The sequence below is a fragment of the Leucoraja erinacea genome, chromosome 1 (assembly GCF_028641065.1).
Source record: "Leucoraja erinacea ecotype New England chromosome 1, Leri_hhj_1, whole genome shotgun sequence".
Classification (NCBI taxonomy): Eukaryota; Metazoa; Chordata; class Chondrichthyes; order Rajiformes; family Rajidae; genus Leucoraja; species Leucoraja erinaceus.
In genome coordinates this window covers 54,362,573-54,371,948 of record NC_073377.1, presented here as the reverse complement: position 1 = coordinate 54,371,948, position 9,376 = coordinate 54,362,573, and the positions used below count along the sequence as shown (strand labels likewise).

The 9,376-nt window shown below is 47.1% G+C and overlaps 1 pseudogene; it reads right to left on the bottom strand.

The window, feature by feature from the left end:
- Positions 1-6,595: 6,595 nt before the first annotated feature.
- On the bottom strand, positions 6,596-6,770 carry LOC129704738 (U2 spliceosomal RNA; annotated as a pseudogene).
- Positions 6,771-9,376: the final 2,606 nt, after the last annotated feature.

The window sequence follows — 9,376 nt, the reverse complement described above, 5'->3', positions numbered from 1 at the left end:
AGGGGGCTGAGCACGCAGCCTTGAGGTGTTCCCATGCTGATTGTTATCGAGGCTGACACATTTCCACCAATGCGAATAGACTGTGGTCGGTGGATGAGGAAGTAGAGGGTCCAGTTGCAGAGGGATGCGCAGAGACCCAGTTCTGTGAGTTTGGTAACCAGTTTGGAGGGGATGATTGTGTTAAATGCCGAGCTGTAATCAATGAATAACAGCCTGACATATGAATTTTTGTTGTCCAAGTGGTCCAGAGTGGAGTGGAGAGCCAGCGAGATCGCATCCACCGTTGATCTGTTGTGGCGTTACGCGAACTGCAGTGGGTCCAGGTTTTTGTCGAGGTAGGAGTTGATTTGCTCCATGATCAACCTCTCAAAGCACTTCATCACCACCGGCGTTAGTGCCACTGGTCGATAGTCATCGAGGCATGTCACCTTACTCTTCTTGGGCACCGGTATAATTGATGCCCTTTTAAAGCTGGTGGGGACCTCAGACCTCAGAAGTGAGAGGTTGAAAATGTCCGTAAAAACTCCCGCCAGTTGGTCCGCACAGGTTTTTAGAACACGACCGGGTATACCATCAGGACCAGGTGCTTTTCGGGGGTTCACCCCTCTGAAGGGTTTCCTGACATCGGCCTCTGTGACTGAGACTGAAATGCCATCACAGCGAATGGGGGATCGGGAAGGCACATCAGTATTCTCCCTGTCAAAGCGTGTGTAAAACGCATTGAGCTCGTCAGGGAGTGATGTTACAGCGACATTCGAGCTGCCTCCTGGTTTTGCCTTGTAGGAGGTGATTGCATTCAGGCCCTGCCACAGCTGCCTGAATATCAGTCAGAATATTGAGTAAAGAAGTTGGAAGGTCATGTTGCAGTTGTATAAGACGTTGGTGAGACCGCATTTAGTATTGTGTTCAGTTCTGTGTACCATGTTATAGGAATGATATTGTCAAGCTGGAAAGGGTACAGAGAAGTTTTACGAGGATGTTGCCAGGACTAGAGGATCTGAGCATACGGCAGACGTTGAGTAAGCTGGGACTCTATTTCTTGGAGGGCAGGAGGATGAGGGGGGATCTGAAAGAGATGTATAAAATCACGAGAGGAATAGACCGGGTGGACGCAGAGTTTCTTGAATAGATTAGGTGAATCAAGGAACAGAGGACATAGGTTTAAGGTGAATGGGAAAAGATTTAATAGGAATCTAAGGGCTAACCTTTTCACATAAAGGGTGGTGGATGCATGAAACAAGCTGCCAGAGGAGGTAGTTGAGGCAGGGACTATCACAACGTTCAAGAAACAGTTAGACAGGTACATGGATCAGATATGTTTGGAGGGATATGGACCAAACACAGGCAAGTGGGACTAGTGTAGCTGGGACATTGTTGGCCGGTGTGGGCAAGTTGAGTAGAAGGACCTGTTTCCACACTGTATCACTCTATGACTTTATGACTCTAATTGTTTCTTAAATTTTCTGTGTTTACAGATGTGGTAGACTGTTGTGAGAAGTTCATTGTTCCGTTTCGGTACATATGACAATTAAACACTCTTGATGATTGACTCTCTTAGCCATGTCTCGTTTGTCAGCACATTCCCAGTTCTATGTCCCCGTTAGGAAGAGTATGATTTTCACCATGAAGGACAATGTTGGTGGTTTTGTTGGTAAACCACAACCGGTAGTTTTCCCTTCCTTTCTTGAAAATATATCACTGCTTTTTTCTCCATCACTTGGTCTAAATCCTAGAACTCCCTATCCGAAAGCACTATGAGTGTACCCTCAATATGGCAACAGTTCAAGGAGGCAGCATCACCTTCTTATAGGCATTGAGGGATGGTCAATACATTCTTGCCTGTCCATTGGTGCTCTGATCGCAAAAAATAATTAATAAATCTGTTTAAACTCCTCCTCGTCCAGTAAATAAATTGAATCATCTTTCTTGATATTTATTTTGGAATAGTCAGCTATTCTTTTCATAATCTTACTTTTTTTCTTAATATTACTCATGCCACCAGTTTGCTCCTCCATCCACCACATAGCAAGACATGCATTCTGGCTTCCTGCATTGATTGCTGAGTTAAAGTTGCAGGTGATATCAAGTGAATCTGAAGAACGGTTTCAGTCCGAAACGTTGCCTATTTCCTTCGCTCCATAGATGCTGCAGCACCCGCTGAGTTTCTCCAGCATTTTTGTCTACCTCAGGTGAATCTAATGTTCATTTAGGATGAAAAATCATGAGAGAACTATTCTTGTACCTGCCCAGTTAATCTAAATAAAGCCAAGAACTCATCAATCTCAAGTGCAGACCTCATCCAGTTTCCACCAGCGGGTAGGGTTAGAAATTATATACTGACTGACTGATATACAGGCTGACTTATTTACATTGTTATTTTTTTCACTCTTCTCCCAACAACAACGATGGCATTACATTTTACAGATCTCTGAGGCAACGTGAAGTGAGAAAAGGGAATTCACTGGAGGGGGTATGTTTACTTTACATACAGTTAGCGATGTTAAACAGATGTAACATTAATATTTAATTAGTAAAGCTTCACAAGAATTAAAAATGAAAGCAGATTTATTTTTACATAACGTGGAACAGTGTGCTGATGAGTCTAGAGTCAGTGACAGAGATTAATTGACAATCTGTTGGAACCTTGCATCTGGAAGAGTAGAAATTAAATACAAATAGAGATGGAGTCATAAATAATAGTAAGATTAAACGAGAACTTACCAGTTTGAAGTTTGATCTGTATTTTATGAGGAGCTACGATGAGGGATTACGTGAAGGGCCCGCTCAGCACGCATGCGCGACATACTTCAAAACAGCGGTGTGGAATCACAGACAGACACAGTTATTGAAATAAACATAGTAAAGAAAAGGAAACCTTAGTTATCAGTTTGACCCATTTTATTTAGGGAGGGAGTGGAGGGCACGTAATCCCTCATCGTAACTCCTCATAAAATACAGATCAAACTTCAAACTAGTAAGTTCTCGTTTAATCTTACTACAGGTGCACAACCTTTTATCCGAAGTTCCAAATAACGAAAACCTCCGAATAGCGGACATTTTTTCAGTCCTTGAAGAAAGGTCCTTGAAAACGTTCACCGAGGGCGGCCCGCAGAGGTGACAGCAGAACCTCCGGTCGGTCCTCGAAGAAAGGGGAACTAAATCCCCATTCATAAAAGAGAAGGTGAGGGTATATTGCGCGGGAGGGTTAATAATTGACAATCTGCTGCTGCCTGCCGGCTGAGTTAAAGTTCCCACGGTAGACACGATACACAGTGTATCGTGAGTCTTGCATGAGAACTTTTAAACTCAGCGGGCAGGCAGCAGCAAATTGTCGCTCCCTTAAGTTTCACCCCACCTACACCCCTCTGCTTCCCGTCCATGTGTGTGACCCCTTCCCTCCCCTCTCCAGCTCCCCGCCCATTGCACCGGCGCGGGGGTCTTGCACTGTCTTCACGTCGGAGCTAGTGCCAGTCACCGGAGACGTCAGGACCAACGGGACACCGGCCCCCAGGCCCACTGCAAGCACGGAGATCCCAGAGACCCACAGCCAGCAGCAGCCCAGCCCCGTTCCAATTCCAGAGGAACACGCTCCCCGTAGGGACCGAAGCTGATGGTGTGCAAGGTACGTCTTGGTCTTGAGGTTGCGGATGAGGGGGCGCAGCTCGGGCTGTGACGTCTCCGGCCACCCCCTGTACAGGAGCTGAGACTGGGAACTGTGGGGTTGTTTGCAGTTGCAGAGGGAGGGGGCAAGGGCGGTACAGTTCCCAGTCTCAGCTCCAGTCCAGAGGGGTCCCAGAGATCCCAGAGACTCACAGCCAGCAGCAACTCTAGCCCAGCCCCGCTCCAACTCCAGAGGAACCCGGGTTGCGGATGAGGGGGCGCAGCTCGGGCTGTGGGCGAACTGCCACTTGTCGCTGTAGCGGCCCATCGGGGAGCGGGTTCTTGTTGGTCCTGACGTCTCCGGCCATCCCTCTGGACAGGAGCTGAGAGACGTCAGGACCACCAGAAGCCGCTCCCCGATGCGCCGCTACAGCGACAAGTGGCAGTTCGCCCACAGCCCGAGCTGCGCCCCCTCATCGGGACACCGACCCCCAGGCCCACTGCAAGCACGGAGATCCCAGAGACTCACAGCCAGCAACAACTCTAGCCCAGCCCCACTCCAACTCCAGAGGAACCCGGGTTGCGGATGAGGGGGCGCAGCTCGGGCTGTGGGCGAACCGCCACTTGTCGCCGTAGCTGTGCATCGGGGAGCGGATTCCTCTGGAGTTGGAGGGACAGGGAGACACAGCGGCTTTTGAGAATGGTGGGCAATCACTTCCAAAGTTCTGCCCACACAGTCAGTACACCTCTCCTACACTTGTCTTCCGCACTAAGATTATCTCGCAGAGAATGATCCCAGCCTAACCCTCCCTATTCTCTCCTATTCTGCAAGAAAAAACTACATTGAAGACTCAAACTCGCGATCGAGTAACTGCCGGGATCGAGGCGCAAACTCGCGACCTTGCGGATATGAGCCGAGCACTCTACCACTGAGCCAGCCGTTAAAATCTACGCTAAAAATCTTCCATTCCGAAAGCCGAAAAATTCTGAATTACGAAAAGTGTCTGGTCCCAAGGCTTTCGGATAAAAGGTTGTGCACCTGTATTTTACTTCGGAGTCACGCAAGTGACTACGTGAAGATTTTAAAGCTCTGTGATTTCAAACCGTGTAACAGTTCATACTTCACTCGCTGTCGAAGTCTTTCGAGGGAGGAAGTATGTTATCGTAATCAACCATGAATCTGTTTGTAAAAACAATAATGGTGTTATTAACAACAACAAGACCAAATGCTCCCCCGGGCTTAAATTATATATTTTTTGCAGATTCTTTTTCTGCAAACGATACAGGTTCTGTCAGTGGTTTGTTATAAAAGTTTGGAACGTATACTCCCTAGACCACCCCGCTGTAGCCAGGATGTGGTCCATTGGCATATCCATCCTCTTAGTCACTGATGTGGATGCTGTCTTGGTGGAGTAAGATTTATACACGTTAATATGTACTCCAGCAACTCCCAGTACCTGCTTGAGCCACTTGAGATAGCTTGGCTCGTCACCCGACCATAACGTTTCTTGTGGCTGACCCATAAGGCTCTCCCTCGAGGATTACTTATTGTGTCGATGTAGATCAATAAGTGGGTCATGACACATAACCGAATTCCATAACTAGACCTGATGTTCCTGGTCTGCTCTGTTTGCCCAGTCCCTAATGGTAATGTAACATGGTGTAGTGGACCATATTGTCCAATCGTAGTGGATGGAGGAACTGGACTCTTTGTGCCGAGACAAGGCCATCAGCATGTCCCTTCGGGGTGGGCTGTTCCAGGGTGAGGGACCTGGCTGGTGACCATCCCCTAAGGTACATCAGGTCCATACTGACATCCCAGATTTGGGTGTACCTGGGTCTGGGGGATTAACCTCTCCTAAATTTGATCACCAGCAGGAGGTACCCTATTGCCTGTGGTCCTGGTGCCTGAGTTAAGTAGGCTGAAAGAGCACTTCTGGCTGAATCCTACATTGTGGTGAAGACCTGCCAGAACTCCAGTACAGGTTTGTTGTAGTTGAATATGTAGTTCCTGTATTTGAATGGCATCTTCCCGCTTCTTGATGTTCGCCAAGTATGTTCCCTAGTGGATATGCGATGGGATGCTATCCTTGTGTTGAAAGCGCTATTGACAATCCAGGCCCAGCAGAGGTCTTCCCAATTCTGCAATCCAGGCCCAGTGATGGTCTTTTCAAATCTGCAATCCAGTAGTTTAATTTATCGTGGCATGTGCGTAGTACCCGACTGATGAGGCCATAGTACCTGATGAGGTAGGAAAAAATTGGAAAGACATAGATTAGATTCCCCTCTCACGCTTCCTAATTCAGTGGGAATGAATTCATTGCCCCTGCCTCAAATTTGGTTTCTTGCGACATACATCGGTACGTGGAGAATTCAATTGAATACAGTGAAATCGATATCGGGTGTTCCATATTGCTTTGTAATTCCAGCAATACTTGGGTTTAATATATCTGTTTACAGTATTTAGCTCACCTAGTAGGTAAGTTTGCTGATGGTCGTATATTTTTGACGACCTGTTGTTCCAATTGTTAAATAAATGTCACATGATATCGATTTATTCTGCCCAAGTGGTTTGTGTATGTCACTACTGTGATGTTGTTAATTATAAACGAACATGCAAAATGGTGCACTGCAGGATAATATGCTTTGCCAATAGAGCGTACTCAAAATTTCCAAACTAGGTTTTACGCCTAGTGTCTATAGTGATGACGACTCCAGATTAGTCCATATGACACCATGTTTTGGGTGAGGGTAGTTTAAACATTAGCACCTAGCCTTAATGGAAGGTTCAAGTTAAGTAGCTGGAACAGCTGCTACTAACTCCCAATACTCTTGCCACTGTTGAATGGTAGGTAGATAATTGTTACAGGTAGATTAATTGTTACAGGTAGGTAGATTAATTGTTACAGGTTGTGGCATACTGACTCTCCTATGTCAAGTTAAAGATAAGTGGGTAGAGTGTTGAATACCAAATAGTCAACAGTAGATAGTCAACAATTTATATTTCAAGGTACTGCAATACTGGTTGATGTGTGGAGTGGACGGAGCAAGCCCCTCCCCATCTCCCTGTTCCAAATCAATTGATATATGGTCCCTTGATAAGGGACGGGTCAAAATAGAACTAACAACAACAGATACTCCGCTTGATCTTAGTCAAGGCTGAGAGCAATGGTTTCAATCGTAGATTTATCTGGATTGCATGACAAGCTCGGCTAAAAGAATAATAGCTAAAGCTGTGATAGCTATACCCATGGATTAGTCGTCGTTAATATCATTGGAACATGCCATGACGATAGTTCCTTAATATAGCCAGGGCTGGTTAGAATATCTGGAACCAGTTTGGCTGTAATAGCCATAGTCGATAATTAATACTGCCAAGTTATCTCCAAGTTTTTTGAATGGGTACTGAATAGTATGCATCTTTTAAGTTGATGTCTACCATTAAGTATGCTTGGAATGAAAGGTTGGCAGTTTCAATATTGCAAGCGTGGCCTGGCAAGATACTCAAGTGGCAAGTCAATGACAGTGCGACATATACCATGTTGGGATTTTTAGAGCCAAAGGTTCATACTGGGTTTATTATGATCCCTTGATATCAATGATGGCTGCATTACCATCTTGGTTAGTTGGTACCAAAGGTTCATATAGGCTTCTATATGACCCCTGTATAATTATTACCCCCAGTTGCTTGTCCCTCATGTTCTTATTAGTGGGAGGGTAGACCCCTAGGGTGCATGCTGTACTGGTATTGTATGGTCCCTGGGAAGGGACATATCAGATATAAACTGATAAGGCAGTTACTACTAATCTTAGCCAAAAGGCCGAGCAGGATGGGATCTAATTTAATTTTATCCTTGAATGCTTTGTTAGTACAAACCCTTCATCTTTTGTGTGATGGCAGGAACCATACTTATCTTATTTCACTGTTGTTCCGTGGTGTGTTCATCTCTTCGGTTTCCGGATCCTTGTCTGTAGGGATGGTGTTGTTGGGGGTGGCACATTTTTCCAGGGGGCCCGCTCTGGACCCTGGCCTGAAAAAACAGGGCTTACTGGGGGTTGGCATGCGGGCCCCGAGCTTACACCAGTACTATTAGGTGGACGCCTACTGGTGGACGCGTAGAGGCACTGCTGCTGGTTTCGTGTGGTGCTCATTCCAGACCCTGCGCTCTAGATGCCGAATTTTGGATACCTCCAGTTTTTTAGGCTTGGTTTGATAACTTAGCCAGCTAGCAGGATCTGTGGTTGAGAGGTCGGCATTCTCACAGTCCTGTAATTTTTTAAGTTGAGGGCAGGTGTTATAACTTCCTAAAAAGTTGCGGAGCACTGCAAGCAGTAGGGTCAGGTGTTTTGCCATACTACCCTGATAACCGACGTCAGGGATATCAAACGCATTTTAAGATATTTGGGTTTTAAAGCTATGCTCAATGTACCCCCCAATAACGGTGGGCACTTTGAGTAAATGCAATTTAGGGGAGGCGTGATGAATCCAACACCTCATGACTACCTGTCTTGGGGAGGTTTTTTGAGAAGAACAGGTAGTAAGCTGGCCATCAGTTGAGACTGAAAAGCCATCTCGCTTGTGGTGGAGCCACATAGCGGCCACACCCAGCAGCTCTTCCTGATCCTGTACCTCAAGCATACTCCCGATAAACTTCAGCCAGTGACCCCTCTTCTTGACCAGTCCAATCTGGTCCCCATCAATCCCTCGACAAGGGAGATGACCAGTGCTGTTAGGCACTGGAGTGGGAGTGCTATGCTCCCTTGGCGGACTTGCCCCTGCTCCTGAGGTAGTCTCGCTGGAGTTTTTAGCTCCATGACCTTCCTCTGGCTTGGAGAAACAGACACTCTTGTTTCTTGTTTGAAGTGCTGATTCCATCTTCGTGTCTGTCTCCAGCCTGAGGTTGGTCCTGATCTTGCTGTTAGAGGCTTTCTGCCGTTTTCGGGCGACATTTCAGCGGTTCTCGGGCGGCGAGTCTCCTTGTCGGGAGTCTGCAGGGGTGCCGGCCAGTTTTTGAATTTCCCTCCAGTCCGCTGCTGTTGGTCAGACAGCTGTTTAATCGACTGGGCATCAGCGCAGCACCTGTGTCTGTGGACCGCAGCGTGTGCGGTCCCGTTGCCGCCTCCCCCCTCCACTGACGGCTCCTTCCCTGGAGTCGAACGGGGGCCGCTTCCCTCTGCTGCTTTGCTCCCCCTGGAGCAAAAACAAACGCAAAGTCGCTAGTTTAAACTGAAGGTGAGTACTTACCTAACGGTCCTTTCCTTCAGGCTTGTAGCGGGAGCGCCTGTACTCCCGCTGCGTCGCTGTTGCCTGCATGAACGCAATGTCGCGCATGCGTGCTGAGCGGGCTCTTCACGTAGTCACTCACGTGACTCCGAAGTAAAACATGACTTTGTTTGTTCCTAAATTCCAACCCAGACACAGAGATCATGAGTCAGATCAAGTGATTGTCTCCCTTCTTCTCCAAAGACCAGCATGCTAAAGAAAACTGAAGGACATTAGTACTGCAGATGTAACTACTTCTGTTATAATAAAACAATTAGTATAGAACGTGGCGCATGTCCAAGATTTTACTTCGGAGTCACGTGAGTGATTCCGTGAAGAAGCCCGTCCCAGGACGCGTTGCGGCATGATTACGTTTCGGCATGCAAAGCGGCAGCCGGGAGTCAGGGCTCCCGAAGAAACGATAGAGAATCTAAGTTTAGGTAAGTACTTACCTTTACTTTTACAGCCCCTTTGCGTCTGCTTGTTTTTTCCCGCAGGGACGTGCAAGCGGCC